Consider the following 22,266-nt stretch of genomic DNA (forward strand, 5'->3'; position numbering starts at 1 on the left):
GCATCATAAGGCCGCTTCCCATCTTCTTCTGTCTCTCTTCCCTTTTTCTCTCCCTCTTACTGCCTGGGATTGCATCTCTTAAATAAAACATTACATTAATTCTTGGTTTGAGTTCTATTTTTTCTAGAAAACATGAGCTAAAATATTCAGGTTCAGTTTCTCCTAATGCAACCATCACTTCCTACATCTTCTTGGCTCAAAGCCAAAGCTCCTAAGAATGTGTTCCAAGGGGCTGGGGCTGTAACTCAGTGGTAAAGTGCTTGCCTAGCATGTGTGAGGCACAGGGTTCAATCCTCAGCGCCCCATAGAAATAAAAAAAATAAAAGAATGTGCTCCAAAAGATAGGAATATCTGAAGGTAATATTGTCCATATTATGAGGGGAATTTAAATATTTCATCTCAAAACAATTAAAAAAAAAGTGCAACTTGTTTAGAAGAAAAGTAATTAAAAGGGTCCTTGGCACTAAAAAGATACCAAGCTCCCAAATCCCCAAATCCTTTCATTTCTTGAGTGTCTTGAACTAGCTTTCCTCTTCCTTTCCAGGCCTGTCCTGGTTTGGGTCCCCATGATTCTCACTTAGACTATTATAATTGCTTCCTAATTTGTCTTTCTGCCTTCACATTCTCCACTCCTGATTTCACCTGAATACCACTGCCACCGTCAGGTAAATAGTCTTAGAACCGATTTTATCTTGTTCCCACATGTTCTAAAACCTTTAGTAACCTCTCACTGCCCATAGAATAATGCCTAAAGTGCCCTCCAAGACTAACCTCAGATGACAATAGCAAAAGCCAGGCACTCAGGACCTTCCATGCATTTTTTCGACCTACATCTGCAGCTATCAAACCAGCTATTGTATTCCTCTATTTGATTTATGCCACCAGCTATGTATTTTCTTTTTCTGCTATTGATGTGGACAACCAATACACCTGTGGATCTTGATAACCCACTCCTCTCCCTTACAAGCGTCACAATGCCTGTCCCACCCATAATCCCTTCTAGGGGTTTCTAATTGGACACTGAATTGTGTATCATCTTCTTCTGCCATCCCAAACAAAGCCTCGAAGGCCTGGAGGGGGCACCTGTCTGGGCATTAAGTCCATGCTGATGAGATGGTTTGTTTAGAAAGCTCTGCCCGGTAGCCTGCACCTGATGGTGAACCATCAAGCCAGTCGGATCCTTTCGGGGAGTAGAATATGAAATCCACTGGAGGGAGTCAGCTGTTAGCAGGGGGCAGAAGCTAGAAGATGCACGGAGGGAAGGAAGAAAGCTGAAGTCAGGTGGCAGCAGATACCAAAAGGCAGTAGAAGCTCTGAGACAGAGGAAAAAAATAGCAAGTACCAAGAACAACAGCAGCCACAGCAGAGTCGCAGCAACAGCAGATAATCACAGTCCAGCGAGAGATATTTACTGTCAAAGAGCCCACAGGATGGCCCAGTTGCTATGGCTGTACTGTGTGGTGACCATCTTCCAGTGCCCACTAGTCATCGCTTGAATTTAGATGGACGAAACCTGAGTATCTCTGTTCTGAAAACTAAGTTTTTGCCTCTGGAATCTCTATCAGATCAGATCATGGCAGGAAACATGAAGGCACAATTGGCTGAAAAAATTTTGATGAAGACATATTTACAGAGACTAGGCATATTAAGAGGATATTCAGGCTCCCAAGGACTAGCAACGGTAGGAGCCCAGGGCTGAGAGAAAAGGGAAGGAAATTGTTTGATCAAAGTTGGGAAAGAGCTGGAATTCTGGAACAGCTACTGCCAAAACCATTGTGCTACAGCAGTGAGAAAAAGAGAAGAAATGTCCTGACTTCTTTTTGTTCCTACCCTCTGCTACTTACCGACATCTCCCACTGGCAAACCCAACAGTAAACCAGAAGGCAACGGAAACCAGGTGACGTGACATGTGGGCCCAGAGCAGGGCAGCTTTATCTCTAGAACCTAAGGATATGATCTTATATGATGAAAATGTAATTAAGTTTGGGATCTTCAGAAAAGAAGAGAAGAAGCAGATCCTATATCACTGGGGTAGGCCCTACCTGCCATCACACACATCCTTAAAAGAGAAGTAGAGGAGGGATTGGGGTTGTAGCTCAGTAGCAGAACGCTCGCCTAGCAGGTGCGAGGTGCTGGGTTTGATCCTCAGCATCACATAAAAATAAATAAATTAAATAAAGGTATTGTGTCAAATTACTACTAAGAAGAGAGAGACAGAGAGACAGAGAGACAGAAAGAGAGAGAGAAGCAGAAGGAATTTAAGACAGGAGAGAAGGGGAACATGTGACCACTGAGTGAAGTGGCCACAAGCCAAGGGAAGCCTAGGACCAACAGCAACTGGAAGAAACAAGGAACAGATTCTTCCCTGGAGCCTTCAGGAGCCACCAGCTCTGCCAAAACCTTGATTTCAGACGTCTGACCTCCAGAACTGTAAGACAATAAAATACTATTGTTTTAAGCCACCCGGTTTAAAGTAATTTGTTATGGTGGTCACAGGAAACAAACCCAGGGCCAAATGTACAATGGCCAGCCAAAATCTATTCATTTCAATGACTCAGTGACATATATCCTTGATCACATTAGCCGGACATTCTTGTTCCTACCTTTTCTATTCCCTTTGGTACTTGTCTTGGAACCACTCATACGGTCCAGATTATACGTTCCCAACAACAGTTAATTTTGCATACAAATAGCTTTTCATCCCAGTAAGATTATGGGATGAAAATTAAGATTCTTCTTTACAACAAGAACCCTGTCTCACCAGGTTCTCTTTGGAGCCCATAAAACTCTTCACACAGTACTTTGAACAGAGTGGACATGCCATAATTGGTAAATGAAAAAGAAAGCTTCCATTTGTCTATCTGTAAATGGAAAATAACAATTTCCACTGACTTGGCTTTCAGAGATAATGATGGTAGTGTTTCCTGGAAACAGTTTCTGTACCTGTAACAGAATGATATATCTAAGCAACCATTCCTGCTGGAGCAATTCCTTAGGGGAAAAAAATGACACTTAGTTTTCAAGAGTCTCTGTAGTCCATGCAGAGCTGGAAGGACTGAAGAAGGAGCAGGCAGGGGATAATTAAGAAAATAGAAGAGCCAAAGATCTGTGTTTATTCAGGAACTTTGATTTATTCAATAAATATTTATCAAAGAACTATCACCTATGTTTATCAAATATAGTCATAGAAGCCAAGGAGGCACACATACAGAATAAAGCATGATCCCAAGTTGGTAATTGTCACACAATATGGATGAATGCTTTTTATAAAGGCAAATGCTATGGGACCAGAAAGAAGGCAGTGATTAACCCCAGCGATGGGAGTTTCACTCCCCAAAAAGTGACACTCATTTTTCAGGACTTCATCAAGCAGAGGCGAAGTCAAGAGCATTCCAGGACCAAGAGAAATAACTTTGCCTGAGCAGTTGCCAAGCCAACCACACCCTGCTCAGTCCCATTGTATCCACAGAGGCCTATTTTTACGCATTATCCTCCTAGCTACTTTTTAAGAGAAGAGAATGGCAGCTACTTCCCTGTTCATCCAGGTATTTTGTGTATCAGAGAAAGGAGACGATCTGGAGGGAAAGTAGAGGTCGACTCCTGGCAAGTCCAAATAGCCATCCAAGAGTGCATTTAAATGGAAACATACCTTTCCTGCGTGTCCACCTCATTTCTGAAAACTGAATTAGTCTGTCCTGGGAGAAAATGTGGTAGCAGGGCATTTAGAGCCCTGGGGAAAGTAGGCAAGGACTGACAACAGCCCCTGTCCCTCGGCCTGCCATCAGTAGGCCCTTCTTTGAGATAAACACTCCTTGAAAGGGAGTCAGGTTCAGGCCCCTTTTCCTCCCCTAGGCTGACCTTCAGATCCCCAGTGGGGAGCAGCTCTGTCCCCGGCACCGCCCAGCTTCTCTCCCAGGCCAGCCCTGCCAGGCCTCTGAGACCAGAGCTTGTGAGTGGGAGGAAAACCTCTTGGGAAATCAGCCAGGAGAGAGGAAAAGCCTGGCCAGGCTCCACCAAGGGGCACAGGGTTCCCTACCCTCACCGTGTGGCTGCCACTGGAAGATGGGGACGCTGGGGAGTCAGAATCCCGGCCCCAGCGTCCCCATCTCTGGTGCCTGTTTTCTCAGGCAGCCTCTACCTTCCAGCCCCTGCCAGGAAGCCGGCGGCCCTTTCGTGAAGCAGTAATAACAAGGACAGAGCGTTCCGCCTGCCGGAGCCTGCTGGCTGGTCACTCTTTCCACTGCCTTTTGTTTTCATGCATCATTCCCCTCACTGCTTCTCAGATTCCTCGGGGCTTTGAAAAAAGCCACAAATGCTCCACACAGTGACACCACCCAGCAGGCTGGCAGACAGCGCTGACATGCGTCCTGCCCTAAGCGATCGCACAGACGCAAGCCCTGACCACCGACGCCCACCCGTATGCTGGTCAGAGGCAGGTCCGCTTCCAGAAAGGGCCCACCTCCCATCGGGCTCGCTGGCAGAGGCAGGACCGTAGATTAAGTACCACCCCGAGGACTGATAAATCACGTTGCTGTGGTATTAAAGTGCATCTGCAGCAGGCACTGTGGCGCACGCCAGTGATCCCAGTACTCGGGAGGCTGAGGTAGGAGGATCACAAGTTCAAGGGTAGCCTGGGTAACCTAGTGAGACCCCGTCTCAAAATAAAGGGCTGGAGATAAATAGCTCAGAGGTAGAGCACTGGCCTAGCATGCATGAGGACCTGGCTTTAATCCCCGGTAGGGCAAAAATAAATAAATTGATTAATTAAACGAATCCATCTGCAAGGTATGTTAGGCATTAGTACTTTTCCACCCTTCTTTCTTTAAAGCTCTAAATGCAACCAACGAGGTACCAGAGTCTCTGTGGGCCTATTGACCTATTAGTCATACACACATACATGGAGCAGAGAGGCTCTCAATAATGTGTTTTAGAATTTATTTTCTTTGGAAATAAAAGCTCATTCTATACAATCAGCCATCCTCATAAACAATAATCCTTTGAAAGTGTCGCCAGTTTCAAACCACAATCCGGTGCTACCCTATTAGAATCTACTAAAGTAGGACCCAGATATGTGTACTGGTTCTTAACTCAGCAGTATTGGTTAGAATGTGGGGCAGGAGAAATTATCATATATCTCTGGTAAACGTAAAGATTGGCTCAGCTACTACAGAGAGTAACCTGGAAAGCAATCCAGTAAAGTTGAGAATATGCATATCCTTTTGCTAGCAATTTCCATTCTAGATATATTCCCTAGAAGAATTCTCACATATGTGTCCAAGGAGACATACAAGGACAGGAATTGCCTCATGGTTTGAAATAGCAAAAAATTAGACGTAGCAATTATCCACTTATAAGAAAATAGAGTCTAAAATATTTATACATATGGGTGGGGTGGCTCATGCCTATAATCACAGCAACTCAGGAGGTTGAGGCTAGAAGATCTCAAGTTTGAGGCCAGGCCTCAACAACTTTAGCAAAACCATATCTCAAAATTTAAAAACAAATAAAAAGGACCTCAGTACAAAAAACAAACAAACAAAATAAATAAACAAACATACACACATAGTGGGATGATACAATATAGTACTTCCTAGTATAATATTACTATGTTATAAAGAATGGGTTGGCTCTGTAAGTATTACATGGATCAATCTCAGAATGGTGTTGAAGAAACATGCTGCAGAAAAATATGTATACTCTTTGTATACGTTTAAACTCTCAAATTTTATATATTGTGTATGTAAAATATAAACACATGTGTGGACAAGATTCCTACCATCTTTAAAAGAGATTGGTTATCTCTGGGGAGAGATGAGATGAAGGGCCTTCTCTTGCAACTAAAATGTTTTCTTTATTTAAAAATATTAAGAAAATATGGTAAGCCGATATTATTTATTAAATCCAGATAATGGATACATGACTCTGAGGATTCATGGACATGCATTGCAGAAGGATCTCTTGAAGTTCCTAGGATTCTCAATTTTGGAAAATAAGTTTGTTCTGTGTAATCAGCCATCCTCATAAACACAAAGGACGCTAGTGAGCCCTTCAAATTGTGTGTGCTGGTTAAGATGTCTTTGGTTAGTGGAGGAGCTGTTGTATAGGTCCACTTACAATCTCTTACCCAGGTCCCTTGTGGTCTCCTAGATGTGTGAGTATCCTAAACAGTCACACATCTAGGAGACCACAAGGGAAGTACATAAGAATTGCTAAACGAATGCTACAGATAGAGTTCTAGCAAAGTTCAGGGGGATGAGAGACAATTCAAGGCTGGAGAGGTCCAGGAGGAATATAGTAGGAAGGATTTGAGCTGGGTTTGAAAGGCCCACTATGGCCCTATTTCCCTTCCTTCTTCCTCCCTTTCCTCCTTTAGTTTTCTTGCTTCTTTTTCTCCCTGGCTTCTGCCCAACTTCTTTGAAAACATTAGTAGACACAACCATGGTTCATTATCATTTCTCAAACCTGGCTGGTCATCAGAATCTCTTGGCAAGCCTTTTAAAAATAGATTCCAGAACCTCACCTCAGAACTACTGTATCATATTCCTCAGATGGTGTGGGCATGGACAACTGCATTAAAAATTTTATCTGATTTTCACTTTGGAAGTTTCTGGATATAATTATAATAATTATCTCCACATGTGGGTCACTGCCTATCTTAATCCCATTGTTATGTACTTCCCTGTACCTTGCTAAAACAGGCTATTATTTATTTAAGAGGCTTACGTCTTATTTCTTAAATTCAGCTATAAGCTTTAGAACCAAGACCGTATCTTGTTCATCTTGGTGTTTTCTATGGTGTCGAACACAATGCTTCACATGGAGAAAGTAGTCAAGCATCATGATTACAAATATAAAGTCAAGAAGTTCAGAAATGTGCCAGACACAGTGGTGCACACAGTGGCAAGGGAGGCTGAGGCAGGAGGATTGTGAGTTTAAAGCCAGCGTCAGCAACTTAGCAAGGTCCTAAGCAACTCAGTGAGACCCTGTCTCTAAATAAAACATTTAAAAAGGCTGGGGATGTGACTCAGTGGTGAAGTACCTCTGGGTTCAATAACCAGTACCAAAAAAAAAAAAGTTCAGAATTATGACAGGATATGAGATCAATATGTGAGACTCAACTGTATTTCTATGGATGCTCCACTACTTAGCTACACTGCCCCCCCCCTTTTTTGAGGCAAGTTCTCACTAAGTTGCCCAGGCTGGCCTTGAGCTTTGGATCCTCCTGCCTCAGCCTCCTGAGTTGCTGGAATCTGTAGGCATGCACAGCTTCATCCAGCTCAGTAGAATTCTTGACAAGGGTGCCATTTAATGGGGAAAGAATAACTTTTTTTTTCAATAAATGATGCTGGGACCACTGGATATCCACATGTAAAAGAATGAAGCTGGAGCCTCCAAAGACTATGCCAAAAAAAAAGTTTAACTCAAAATGGATTATAGATCTAAATGTAAGAATTAAGACTATAAAACTAGGATCTCACAAAAAGAAGGCAGAGACCAATAGAGTAGAGGAAAGGATTAGAGAGGGAGGGAGAAAGGAAGGATGTAGGGAAGTTCTAAGTACAATATCTACCAAATATTGCTATGTCCATGTATGAACACACTACAATGAGTCCTGCACATATAAAAATTATATATATATAATATGTTATATACATAATTTATATACACATAAATTATAATGCACTAACTAAAATAATAATAACAACAACAATAGAAGGGAGATCAGTAGAGAAGAGAAGTAGATGGGGAAGGGAGGATGGGAGGGAAAGGGAAGGCACTAGGGAATGAGATTGTTCGAATTAGGTTCTGTGCATTTATAAATATGGTATAATGAACCCCACTATTTTGTCTAATTATAATGCACCAATAATTTTTTAAAAACTATAAAACTGGGGCTGGGATGTGGCTCAGTGGTAAAGCATGTGCTTAGCTTGTGTGCGACTCTGGGTTCAATCCCCAGTACATACATACATACATTCACACATACCCTAGGAGCAAACATAGGAGTAAATCTTCATGACCCTGAATTTGGTGATATTTTCTTAGATGTGTCACCAAAAGCAGAAGTGACAAAATTAAAAAATAAATAAATAAATTTGGCACTAAAAGTAAAAACTTCTATGCTTCAAAGGACTCCATCAAGAAAGTAGAAAGGCAACCACCTGCAGAATGGGAGAAAATCTTGACAGATCATCTATGTGACGAAGGCCTTATATCCAGAGTACATAAAAACTTGTCACAACTCAATAATAGATAAATAATCTAATTAAAACACAGGCAAGGAAATTGAATAGACATTCCTCTAAAGAATATATACAAAGGACCCCAATGCACATGAAGAGCTACTCAATCTCATTAGTCATTAGGAAAATGCAAATCCAGATCAAAACAAGACACCTTTTCACATCCACAAGAAGAGGCTATAATAAAAACAGACAATAGCAAGTATCAGGGAGGATGTAAAGAAATCAGAACGCTCCTATTGCCCCTGAGTATGTAAAATGGTGTAGCCACTTTGGAAAACTGTTTGGCAGTTTCTCAAAATGCTGAACCAAATAACTACCAAATTACTCAGCAATTCCTTCCTAGGCATACACATATCAAGAGAAATGAAAACATAACCTCCATATTCACATGTGAATGTTCATAGCAGCATTATTATTTTTTAAAAATTTCTCTTGTAGATGGACTTTTTTATTTGTCTTTTTTATTTGCTTATTTATTTTTTTAATGTGGTGCTAAGGATCGAACCCAGTGCCTCACATGGGCTAGGCAAACGCTTTGCCACTGAGCTATAGTCCCAGCCCCATAGCAGTATTATTTACAATGGACAAAAAGTGAAAGCAATCTGTGTCCCTTGACTGAAGAGTAAATAAACAAACTGTGGTATATCCATATAATAAACAAATAATGTACAGATACAGCATACGATTGGATGTACCAGGAAAACATTATGCTAAGAGAAAGAAACTGGTTACAAAAGACCACACATCATGGGATTCTACTTTAATGTCCAGAATGGGCAAACACATAGAGATAGAAAAGTAGATTAGTGGTGGGCTAGGGCTGGGGTGGGCTAGAGGGAGGCTGGAACGAGAAATGGTTGCTGATGGATGCAAAGTTTCTTTTCAACATATTAAAAATATTCTAAAATCAGATAGTTGAGATGTGACACATTCTATGAAAATAGTAAAAAAAAAAAAATTGAACCATGCATCTTAAATAGGAGATTTTCATGTATACAATATATCTTGATAAAGCTGTAAAAGAAATAAAGCATAAATAATCCAGTTTTAAATTCCAGCTCAGTTAATGTTTCTGAATACAACCAGTTCATTCCCCACTCGGGATCTTGGTTTCTGTTACCCCAAGTCTTTGCACTGTTGGCTTCTCATTCTTTAGGTCTTCAGAATCCCTCCCCTGGTCTTGTCAATCTCTCTCACTCCTGTCAATCACTATTAATTATCTTATTTTATTTTTTATAGTGTTAATCACTCTCTGAAAGCATCTTAGTTCACTAGTTTCTCATCTGTCTCTCCCATGAGAAGAGGGACCTAATTTCATCACAACTGTATACTTATGTCTAAAATAATGTCTGTCCTACAGAATCCAATAATTTTATTAGATGTTGAATGAATGGATAATCTCCAGACTCCACTTAATCTCTCTAAATCTTCATGTCCTAGCTACAAAATGGCATTATAATAACAATTATACTTAGCCCATTGCATTCTTGTGAAGAATTAAATAACAACATATGCAAAAACATAGCTCAATGTGGACGCTCAATAAATGTTGATAATAATTATTATTACTATTTCTACCACCACAACTAATCTATTTTCCTTTTTCTTTTTTGTGGTGCTGGGAATTGAACCCAGGGCCTTGTGCATGCCAGGCAAGTATTCTACCAACTGCGCTATAGCCCCAGCCCTGCCACTACTAGCCTATAATTAAAATGACCCAGATGTGGATAATTGTAGATAAATGAGAAAGTAATGTTTGGGTCCTGCCTTTAAGGTTGGACAAATGTTGTATTCAAGGACCCCAGAATTTGTCTCCTTCTTAAACTCACTCAATGAATAATAGCTACAGCTTTGTTGTTTTTGTTGTTGGTGGTGGTGATTCTGGGGTTCAAACCCAGGGCCTTGTCATGCTAAGGGGATGTGCTCTATCATTGTCCAAGGCCAATATCTGTAACTATGATTGCAATCACCTGCATTATAAAGAAAGGACATTTTTAAAAAAGAAATGAAGAAGGAAAAGGAAGGAGAAAAGAAAGACTAAAGAAAAATGGCCATAAGAGAAGAGAGTGGGTTGATCTATGTATTGAGTATAATCTTCTTTTTGTCCACTTATTTTACATTCCACAAGAATGTAGTATCTACTTAAGTAGTAGTCACTTAATTTTGCCTCTTCCTTGTTGACTTAAAAGATCCATGACATGGAGTTATTGAAGCATAACTGTGAACCACCTGAGGAGTGAGGTGGTTTCACATAGCTAGGAAGTGGCTTGTATTACTGATCAGCATCTATCTAGGCTTATCACATTTTTATAACCCTCATTAAAAGTCCGAGTCATAGAAAGCTGTGCTTTACTGTCTTTTGTGAAAGAAATGATATGTTATAGTGGCATATCAATCATGAAAATTATGGTTATGCTGCAAGAACAAATGACCCCCAAATGTCAGCAGCTTACAACAACAGTATATGCCTCATTCGCGCTACTTGTCCACTGTAAGTCAGCCGTGGCTCTGCTCCAGCTTCTCTTCATTCCGAGGCCCAGGCTGATGGAGCAGCTATCATCTGAAACATCACTGGTTGTCATAGAGAGGTAAAAGAAAGATGGTGAACCAAACTCTGCCCAGAAGGACCCACATCATCTTACCCACATTTCACTGACCAAAGCAGTGAGGGAAGGAGGCACAGTCTTCCAAAAGGGAGAGAGAACAGAAGGAAGAAACCTGGAAGGTTTAGAAAAGAGTAACACAACTTACCAAAGGTTGTCTTCACAAAATTTGGAACTCAGGTGTGGGTGGTGGGGCTGGTGGGGGTGGTGACGCCTAAAGGGGTTTCTGTTTTAAATTTCAATGATGCTCTTTTGGGTAAGGAAGAAAATAATAAGCACATCTGAAATGGGATTGCAAATACAACATAATAAATTACCATATATGCAATATGCTTTAGCATTCCAAGGTAAGGAATATAAACGTAAAAAATACAAATAAAGGAGCAGAAGCCCTTTGAGAAGTCCGGTTTTCTAGAGAACGCGGTTTACACGATGACTCTCTCAGACCTCTGCGGATTCTTCTAGCCCTGCTGGGCTCTGTAGTCGAAGGACAATCCCACTGACTTCTCTGGAGGCTGAGGCATCCTGTCTTTCGGGAAATAGGTGTTTTTTGCAATTGATGACTTTGGATGCTGGGAAAGAGCATATTCCTGTACTTGGTAGCTGTGAATTACAGTAATCATGTCACTGTATTTCTAGGGGATGAAGAATTTGTTTACTATCTGGTGGCTAGGCTTTTTCCCTGAATCTCAAGCCTGTGACTACTTATGGTTTCTTTAAGGAGGTATAGTTGTAATGGGCTGAGTGGTGCTATCTTCCAACCCAGTATGTATTGAGGTCCTATCCCCTGATACCTCAAAATGTAATCATATTTGTAAAGTCTTTAAAAAGGAAATTAAGTGAAAATGAGGTCTTTAGGGTGGCCCTTTATCCAATATGACTATTGTTCTTACAACAAGAGGAAATTTGGACCACAGAGAGACAGCAGGGCTGTCTCAGGAAAAAACCATGTAAGGACCCAGCAAAAGGCAACCACGTGCAATCCAAGGGGAGAGGACCCAGAAAAAACCAAACTTGTTGACATTTTGTTCTTGGACTTCCAGCCTCCAGAACTATGAGAAATAAATGTGTGCTATTTAAATACCCATTCTGTGGTATTTTGTTATGGCAGCCCGAGCAAACTAATACAGTGGTTCTTTGAAGTACATAACGACATGATGCATTTTTAAAAGCCTATGCTTTGAATTGTTGCCTCTGTACTAGTGGTGGTGGGTGGCATCTTTGATCCCCTCTGTCAACAGTGGTTAGAAACATGAGAAATCTCAAGCAGATCAAGTGGCTGCCTTGCACAGGCACAGGGGGGACCTTGGGAATGCCTTGTTCACCAATCTGAAATCAGGTGAACCCTTAGAAGAAAGTGTCTCCAGATCCTCAGGATTTTCATAAATTGGTAGAGATTGGTCCAGATGTGCTTCAAACCAGGGAAAATGTCATTTTAAATGATATTTAATTACTGAGAACTCTTAATAACATGGAGGGATGATTATATTGTAATTGAAAAATTCAGCATGCAAAATTAAGATGTATAGACAGAATCACCTTAACTGCATAATAATCTGCATAGAAGAAAGACTTTTTAAATATATAGTCAAAATTAACATCAGTTTTTCCTTATGATGAGACTATGGGTTCATTTTGTTTTATTTTCTGTACATTTTTGTACTTATTTACTTTTCATATTGAGTATTATTATTTTTATAATCACAAAAAAATATTTATATATTAAAGATTAAAAATGGGAGCAGAGGGTATATAACCTAATGCCAGGACCGAGAGTCATCTCTGGAGAGGCAGCTCTGGGGCTCATGGTTAGACCTGGATGCCACTAAGGGCCTGTTGACAAACTTGTTGACATTTTGTTCTTGGACTTCCAGCTGTTGCCCACCTGTCCTCTTGAGATTTGGTCCTAGGACACTCCTCTCCTGCCTGGAAATTCCAACTGCTGTCTAGAACCCTGACCCTACCTTCAGACCTCTAACCCCTGACTCTGAACTTAGACTTTTCTTTCTGGATTCAAGTGTCCACTCCTTTCTCAACCAAAGGTCTGACCCAATGTTCCCTCCCTTCCCGAACACTTTGTTTCCAGACTTTGGCTCTCTGAGGCTGCCTTCAGTGCCACACAGACACCTGCACTCACCATGAGCAGAAATGGCTGGAAAGTAACAGGCATCACATGAAGGTGGTGGGGGGGGGGAAGAAGGCAAAGACTGATTTGGCTGTCTTAGCTCCCCCTACTCCTCTTCTTTTTCCTCTTCCTTAGAGGAATCACTAAATTTGATTGGTGAGTTTGCAAATACACAGAGCATGCTCCCACGGTCCCTCTTCTTCCTCATGGGTATCCGTTGCCCACAGTGAGGATACCACCTGGCTCTGCTCCTGTAGGGGTGCAGGGTCCCCTTCCAAGCCCCCCCAACCCCAGGGTACATAGGCCTATCCTGATAAAATGTTACCCACGAAGGAGTGAATTGTAAAACCTAATTGTGAAAATCAATTAGCAGTCCTATTAGCTCTCACAATGAACAGGCTTTATCAATAATCAACATTATTAGGGACTAATGACAACTCTCCCCAAATTTACCCTAACCCCCAATGAGGTGATGGTATTAGAAGGTGCGGATTTGGGGAAGTGATTAAGGAGGGTGGAACCCTCATGAGTGGGATTAATGTCTTTATGAAAGAGATGCCAGCGTTCTCTAAATCTTTTTCTGGAGTGAGAAATTAACAGTTGGTGTCTAGCCCTCACCAGAACCTGACCATGCTGGCACCCATCTTGGACTTCCAGCCTCTAGAACTGTGAGAAATTAATGTCTGTTGTTGATAAGCCACCCCTTTTTGGGTACCTTATTATAGCAACCTGAACATATCACCTACGGTAAAGGCAGGAGTCTCCTCTTTATCTGCTCACTGTTTGGTCTCTCATCTTGACTACAGCCAGAGATGGGAAGTGGGCAAAGGAAATGCTATTAATGAGATCTTCTCAGGGACTCAAAAAGGAAATAATTAACCAGGTAGAATGTCAAAGGCCTATAAAGCCAGCAACGTGGGAGGCTAAGACAGGAGTATTGCAAGTTCCAGGCCAGCCTCAGCAATTTAGCAAGACCCTGTCTCAAAATTTTAAAAAAGGCGGGGGGGGGGCAGGGGTTATAACTCAGTGGTAAAGCACCCCTGGGTTCAATCTCCCAAACCAAAAAAAAAAAAATAATAATTTAACAGCCAACTCTATCCCCAGCATTAAGAAAGGAGCTTTATAAATGTTAATTATGCATGTTATCCCCACATCACCCTGTTAATCTCACATATTACATATAAGAAGACTGAGACTCAAAGAAGTTAAGCATCTTGGCCTAGTTCTCACAGTTAATAATTGGCAAACATCTCTCTAATTTCAAAGCCCAAGCACTTTCCCTTCTCAAGAGCTTGTCCTGGGTGCTAATCCTTGCAGACTGAGAGAACAATCTTCATTAATACCTCATTATGATTAATACCTCTATTAATAATGAACTAAGATATCAATGGAGCAACCAACATCCAAAGGAAGCAAAGATTATGCAACCGAAAGTCAAGGAACAAAGTGATTATTAAACTCCAGAGTAAAAAAACATCCAGAAATCTATCTTCCCCTGGATTTCCTGGAGACTTTTGCACAAATAGCCTCCCTTTCCCCACAACTTGGGCTCTGGCTTCCCCAGTTGTAAAATAACTCAACAATACCCAGTCCTACTTAAGTCAGACCACGTGTCGTGCTTCTCTGAGACGGGCCTCAGCACGGTTGCCCTTCACTCCTACTTCTCATTAAAAAACAAATGTATGTCCTATTGCCTGGGGAGCATATGGAGCAGTCGTTTTAATGAATAGTGGATCAGCTGAACAATATACGAAAACCAGAAATAGTGAATTGTTGAACAGAAAATGACGTTTAAATCTTAGCCATAGGTGGCCGCCCCACCCTTGAAGCAGATGAGCTGAAGAAGATGTTTGGATCTGACCTCTGAAGGACAGTCCGCTGGCCAGCGGAACCACAGTCACTCTCCACGAGCCAGCAAACTCCCCAGAAGCCAAGGGACCGGGCGGTGTTTACAAGAGCTCAAGCCACTGCTACTTTCTTCTCAACAAAAACACAGAAAGTACAAGGGCACCCCACAGGCCAATAAGCACATTCCTCATTGTCCTCCAGGGAAATTTGATGCCGAAGAGATGGACCTTATCCAAAAGAATGGTTGGTTCAAGCCAGATGAGGAATTACAGAAAAGATGGCTATCCATGGAAAATACCCTGCTTCCAAATCCCTAATGTCTTCATTAGGCAACCGAAAACAGGCACACCAGCTGGTCTCAACTGCTTTGAAGCACTGTGGTACGGTAGAGAGAGCAAGGCTGTAGGGCTGGCGACAGGAGACTAGCCTTCTAGTCTCCAGCTCTGCCAAATCTCAGCTGGGTGATCTTGGCAAAGGCCCTTGACATCTCTGGGCCTCATTTGTTAAAGTGAGATTGAACCAGACCATAATGCCTTCTGGTTCTAAATCCCTTTATCTTTAGTCCTTTATCTAAAGTTCTTTCATCAATGGATTAGCATCTTACGTTTGGAGAAAATTAAAGCAGGTTCTTAAGTGTCATGTTTTGCAGAAACCCTGTTCATTCCAGCGATTGTGCTCTCCATTGGCTTCCTTTCTGACACAAGATTAAACCAAAATTCTCCAGGGTGGCATTCGAAGTTCTTCACGATTGGCCCATGCTTATCTGTCCAGTCACGTATTTTATATTCTAGCAACAGGAGAACACTTGAACTTCCCCCTCGATGTCCTATGGCATTATCAAATATTTATTGATATTTGCACTCTCTATTAGACACTCACACCTGTGTTTGCACAGTTTACTTGAATGTCGTATATTAACATATTAACCAGAATAAAGCTTTCTGCTTTAACATACGAGCTCTAAAATATTGGTAGGTGAACACAATAGAAGTTTCTTTCTTAGTCATGTCATAAGCAAGCCTTTCTCTCAGGGTCCCTCTGTTTTCAGCTCTGTCATCCTTTAAGGTTCAGAGTCTTTTGTTTCTAGAGTTGGCAGCTGGGAAAGAGAAGGAAACTCCCAGTTCAAATGCTATTTCCTTAGTATTTGCAAAGGCTGTTCGGTCCTCCTTTTCCTTGTCCACTGGACTTTGCACCTTTCTCTATTAGAACAGTCATCACGGGGGCCAGGTGAGGTGGCGCACACCTATAATCCTAGTGGCTCAGAAGGCTGAGGCAAGAGGATCACCAGTTCAAAGCCAGCCTCAACAACTTATGGAGGCCCTAAGCAACTCAATAAAAATAAAATATAAAAAGGGCTGGGGATGTGACTCAGTGGTTAAGGTCCCTGGGTTCCATCTTGGTACCCGCCCCATCCAACTCCCCCCACTCCTACCCCCACCCCCCACAAAAAGGAAAAGGAATCTATCTTTCCAATAAGCTCCATGGGAGTAGTTCTTTGCTCTGACTCCAGCACCTAGCAAAGTGTCCAGGACATGGTAGGTACTCAACAAATATTTTGGAATGAATGAATGCATAAAGAAATGAATAAATTCATGAATGAAGACTGTACTCTGAACCCCAGGAGTCATATAAGTACATGACTTGGATTATAAAAGGAAGACATGGATGGATCAGAAAAAAAGAAAGAAATTACCAGAATCACTGGGAAAACAGCTCAGAGTGCACATCAGGACCTTGCCACCATTACCTCGCACAGTCCATGTCATTATCGGCCTTATGTAAGAAGATGAACAAACATTATCTGAGGAAGCTAAAATCTCCAAGGGAATGCTAGCCTGTGAGTAAATGAGGACAAATGGATGTCTCTAAAACGGCAGGACCATGAAACAGCCTTTGCAAATTGGTTAATGAGAGAAACAGGAAGAAAGGACGCAGACAGTAACAGAGTCATGACAACTATGAAAAGCACACTGATCAAGAAAGACAGAAACACGTTTTAAATATTTTTTTGCAGAGGTACTGCTGTGGACTGACTGTTATGTCTTCCCAAGAGCCTTAAGTTATACCTAACTCCGAAGACACTGGTATTTGGAGCTGGGGCCTTTGGAAGGTGCTTAGGTAGTGAAGCTAAAGCCCTCATGAATGACCCCAGAGAGATTCCCTCACCTCTGTGCCCCGTGAGGACATGGAAAGAAGGCTCCACCTATGAACCAGAAAGCAGGTCCTCACTAGACACCGAAACTCCAAGTGCCTTCATCTTGGACCTTTTTAGTCTCTGGAACTGTGAGATACAAATTTCTGTTGTTTATAAACTACCAGTTAATGGTACTTGGGGATAACAGCCCTACTTGATTAAGATGGATCTGAAGACAGTCCTTTTAATATTTGTGACACATTGATTCTCCTCATGGGATGGATGTTTGTGACAAGGTTTGGTTTAGACAGTCCACATGGAGATTACTTGACAGCTTCATCATGGGCACCATCTGATGGATGACCAAGGTAATGTGAGCCCGGTGTGGTGGTGGCGCCTGCCCGTAATCCCAGCTATTCTAGAGACTGGGGCAGGAGGATCCCAAGTTCAAGCGTCGCCTGGGCAACTTAGTGAGACCCTGTCCCTAAGTAAAATTTAAAAGGAATGGGGTTCAGTGGTAGAGTGCTTGCCTAGCATGTGTAAGGTCCTGGGTTTAGTCCCCAGCACCACAAAAAGAAAGGAGAGAGGGAGAGAGGAAGAGAGAGGGACAGGCAATGCAAGTGCAAGGGCAGTTGACAATCAGCATCTCTGCACTGAACAAGTTCCCAGTTTGGACTGATTTGTGGTGATAATGATATTGGTGCTTCTGTTGGTGGATGGAATTTTTCCAGAAACTGACCAAGAGATGAAACTGAAATAGGAGAGCACATTTATTTTGTACACCTTGGATGATACACAAGAACAGAAATATCTGCATGCCCGAGGAGCCTTCTGTGTCCCCCTGTGGCAGAAACTGCTCTAAGCGGGGCATTCAGCTAGCCCCTATTTCCCCGGCCTCTCTGGAAGTTGGGCAGGGTCATGAGCTGAGTTTCAGTCAATGGAATGTGGAAGTGATGGATGCCAGTTTCTAGTTTCACCATTAAAAAGTCTCCTGTGCAATTCTCTTCAGGCTCTCTGTCCCCCTGGCTGAATAAGAAGGACCTTTGGAACCTCAGGGAGGATGACCACAGGAGGGAAGAAGCTTGTGCCCCTGAATTACGGGACTGAACTAATCACCTGTTCCCCCCACCTCCGCTCGGACCCATGTGTATTGGGCTGCAGAAAGAGCAGTCCAATACGTTTTGTGGGAGCAAACCACTGAGATTTTGAGGTCATTTGTTATAACAATGACCCTGTTCTGACCTATTGACCCTATTTCAAAACTTTCCTGTTGGTCACAAGCAGGTAAAGAGATGAGTAAATTTTTTGGCGTCTGAGTGCATAGCCTTAGATGATGGAGGTAAAAGAAGGTAGCAGAGACCAAGTTCAACATGCTGCATTGAGTGGATTCTGGAGTGAATTTTAAAGCCTTTGAAATTCCCGCAGAGCTGAGGCCAGGCATGCTAGCCTCTGCTTCTCTATCCATCCCTCTGGACAGTTTTATACTCTTAGGAGAACAGTGAATAACCCTCTCCAAATCCCCAACACAGCCTACTACATTTAATATGCTTAGAGTCTAGTCAAATAATTCCACATTTAAATCCCTCCCTTCCTTCCTTCCTTCCTTCCTTCCTTCCTTCCTTCCTTCCTTCCTTCCTTCCTTCCTTCCTTCCTTCCTTCCTTCCTTTTGCTAAACATGATGATGAAGAAGAAGAACAAGTAAATTGGTAGGCAACTTTGTGTCTAGGAGTATTTTTTAAATGGTTTTTAAAACATTGTGGTTAGGCACAGTGCTACAGTACTATTGGACAATTATGAGGGACCCAAACACCATGTCAGAAATGAGGACTTTGGGTGCTTGCCTGAAGATGTTGTTGAGAAACTTTTTTGTTTACTTACCAGACTTTGAAAACCAGACTTTGAAATTTAAATCCTTCTTCAAGTAGCCTCAGGGTGTTAAGGACAATACATAAAAAAAAAAGTGCTGATGGAAAACATTTAAAAAATAACTTCTTACAGCCTTTAAAATAATAAAGGATAAATTCAGCTTAAAACAAAATACATTCTCCAAGTTCATCTGGCCTGCCCAGTAGAACATTGAGCTTAAAAGCTGGATCCTCCAGGCCACCTATGCTCCACCAAATAAAGTTCTGCAGCAGCCCAGGACATCTAGAAAATGTCAGATAGCTTCTGCCTGATAGAGGTTTACCCATGCCCAATAACGGAAAGGTGGCAACTGATCTCTCTGTCTCAGGAGTGCCTAGAGAAAGTGCCCTCCCCTAGAAAAAGGGAACAAGTGGGAGGCCTAGGAGAAAGTCTCATCTCTTAGAAGAGTCCCCATGGGACTGAGATAGGAGAAGAGGACAGTACTTTTCTCTTACGGAGGAAAACAAATTCTGTTGCCTCCCTTTCAAGTGGTGAAACCCAAGCCCTGATAATCCTCTCATTTATCTCATCTTTTCCACATCTAAGACACTCTATGTCATTTTCTTCCCACCCCAAATTCCAAGTCGCCTTAGACACTAAGGTATGCAGGAGCAGACCTGGTACTTCTCGAAGCTCATTGTCAGGGCTGTGTCAAAATCACAGAGGAATCAAGCAGAAGAACAGGTAGCATAAAGGAATCGTCACTAAGGCACCGTCAGGAAACTGAGTTTCTCCCTCAAGATACGATCCTCATCAACCCAAAGGATGTGGGACTTCCTTGTACATCCCCAAGTCAGAGCCTTAGAATTGACATAAGATCTTAAGGAACACTTGATAGAGCCTTGTAGATCTATGTCAAGGGCATGCTTCCCAACCTCTTAATGGCCAGATTCATTTTTTTTTCCCCAAGAGTTACATGCTTTGAAATACAAATTAATTACCTCTGTAAAAATAAATTAAGTATTTATTACTGTAGGTATTATATTAATGAATGATTAGCAGACATTATCTTGAATCTTCAAGTAGCCTGTAAAATAGAAATTGTCTCTCTTATACAGATAAGTAAACAGGGTTTGGAGATGTTGGGGAAATTGCCTAAGTCTAATCGCTGCAAACTAAATACTGTTTGGACTCACCTTCTCTCCTGTGGACTCCAGAAGGAGGGGACTCCATAGACAACACACAACCAATCAGAACATCCTAGTCTGGGATAGAGTCTTCACAATGAGGTGGTGTGGCATAATCTCCCCCACCTTCCAGCCCTTATCCTCCCCCCATCAAAAAAAAAAAAAAGGAAGAAAGAAACTTTCCATCATTATTCTAGTTGATCTTTTCAGGTTTTATTTTTTTGTGGGTAAATATACGATATCTTCCAGGCATTTTTCAAGTACTGGACATAGTTTCACTAACTCCAATATTATCTGAGAGTCTCGGAGACCCAGCCTGGAAACAACAGCTGGCAGTTCAAAACAAATGGAAGTTGGCCAAAGGGGAGTTTGGAACACAGACCTAAGCACAGCACCCCCCTCCTCTGGGATTCTTTCACTCCTTGGCTTCTATTAAGTGTTCGTTGACATACCATGGGCTAATGTGACCAGGAGGATCCTACTGGCAAACAAAGTTTGATAATGGAAATCGGGGAGTCATTGAAGCTTACCAACATAGGCCAGAGTGGCAGAGAAAGGGAAGAAAAAAATTAGATGGGTGGCATGAAAAGGGACAAGGACAGAGGCAGAAGAAGAAACAAAGAGAGCAGAGGAAAGAGGGAGAGGAGGAAGAAGAAAAGAGATAACGAGAATGAAGAAGGATGCTTTACACTATTTGGCTTGACTCACTGTGGGGTCTTCATCACCAAACAACTAATAACCCAAGTGGAGGTGACAGGCATGTGGGGTGGACAGGTCCCCTGGGAGGCCTATTGTTGAAAGATTATTTTCTCAAAGGGATTTTTATCAGCACTCTTACCCAACTGGTAAATTTTAAGCCAGAAACTTTAAAAATCATACTATAAATGTAGAAAAGGTATATGACTATTTCCAGTTGCATAATAAAAATTACAAGTTTAGTATCCTAAGTTTAAATTGTTTCATTATGCAGAAAACTCACAACAACTGCCCTAGCTAAAATAGAAAATAACAAAATAATCCTAAAAAAATAGACAATAATAATAACCATTTTTAAAAAACCCTCTGGGGATCCAGAAATCTAGGGTAATTTTGGGTAGAGTTTAGCTGACATGGGTGTTTAATTGCTCTACAATAAAGTATTTATTTGGAGATTAAAAATAACTCATTTTTCCCTTATACATACAAATTCTTAGTTTTAACAATGAAGTCCTTTAACTTCATTCTTTATATTTTCATTGAATCAATTGTTCAAGAGGTAAGCACCAAACAAAGAGAACCCATGTATGCTGTTTTCTTTCCTTTGCTAAAATTTAAGTGGTCCTCAAGAAACATCAAAAGATATGTTTTTTTTTCCTGCATCCAAATAAATATTCTTCCATATTTTTAAATTCTACAGCCATGGACAAAAATCTGTCTGTGCCATTCAATTGGGATTGGAACTCTAAATTGGAAACATGAGTTCCCTGTGGCAATACCCTCTGGAAGGTCAAACTCTCAAGGGCTAAGAAAGTGGGTGGCAAATGATGAGTGCTAGTCGTCATAATCTGGTAAGTCTAACAGAGGTGTTGAATATAAAAAACATCAAAAAGGAAAGTTCAAGGGTGGAGAAAAGGGGCTACGGTTGTAGCTCAGTGGTGGAGCACTTGCCTAGCATATGTGAGGCACCGGGTTTGATCCTAAGCACCTCCTAAAAATAAATTTTAAAAAATAAATGTTATGGGGGCTGGGGCTTGGGGCTCAGTGGCATAGTGCTTGCCTGCACATGTGAGGCACTGGGTTCAATCCTTAGCCTGCATACAAAAATAAGCAAATAAAATAAAGGCATGCTGTCCATCTACAAGAAATAAAATGGTTATTGAAAAAAGTGGAGAAAAGGTTTTAATCTGACCAGAGTGCAGAAAATCTCTTCAGGGAAATTACTGCTCTCAGCTGTAACTAGTCTTCATTTACCTCCACATTCTCCCTCAAGGATTGATCTACTTAATCATACTGAAAGACTAGACAGTTGCATTTCTGGAAGCTAAACAGAGGGGAAAGGGACTATTTTCATCAAAGGCACTCTGTAGATCATTTCCCTTTTACAAATCTGTGCACCAAAAACAAATCACTAGCCTGCATCTCTAGCAAAGCTCATCTTCATCCATATTTCTTTTCATGACTGACCTGCTGTCTAGTGTACCCTCACTAGAGTAAGCTCAGAAGAGAAAGGAAGAAGAGGGAAAACTAGCCACACATGTCACTAATAAAATAAATCTATGGGACTGTAAATAGATGGCTT

Source organism: Urocitellus parryii, chromosome 3 (assembly GCF_045843805.1).
Source record: "Urocitellus parryii isolate mUroPar1 chromosome 3, mUroPar1.hap1, whole genome shotgun sequence".
In the NCBI taxonomy this organism is placed as follows: Eukaryota; Metazoa; Chordata; class Mammalia; order Rodentia; family Sciuridae; genus Urocitellus; species Urocitellus parryii.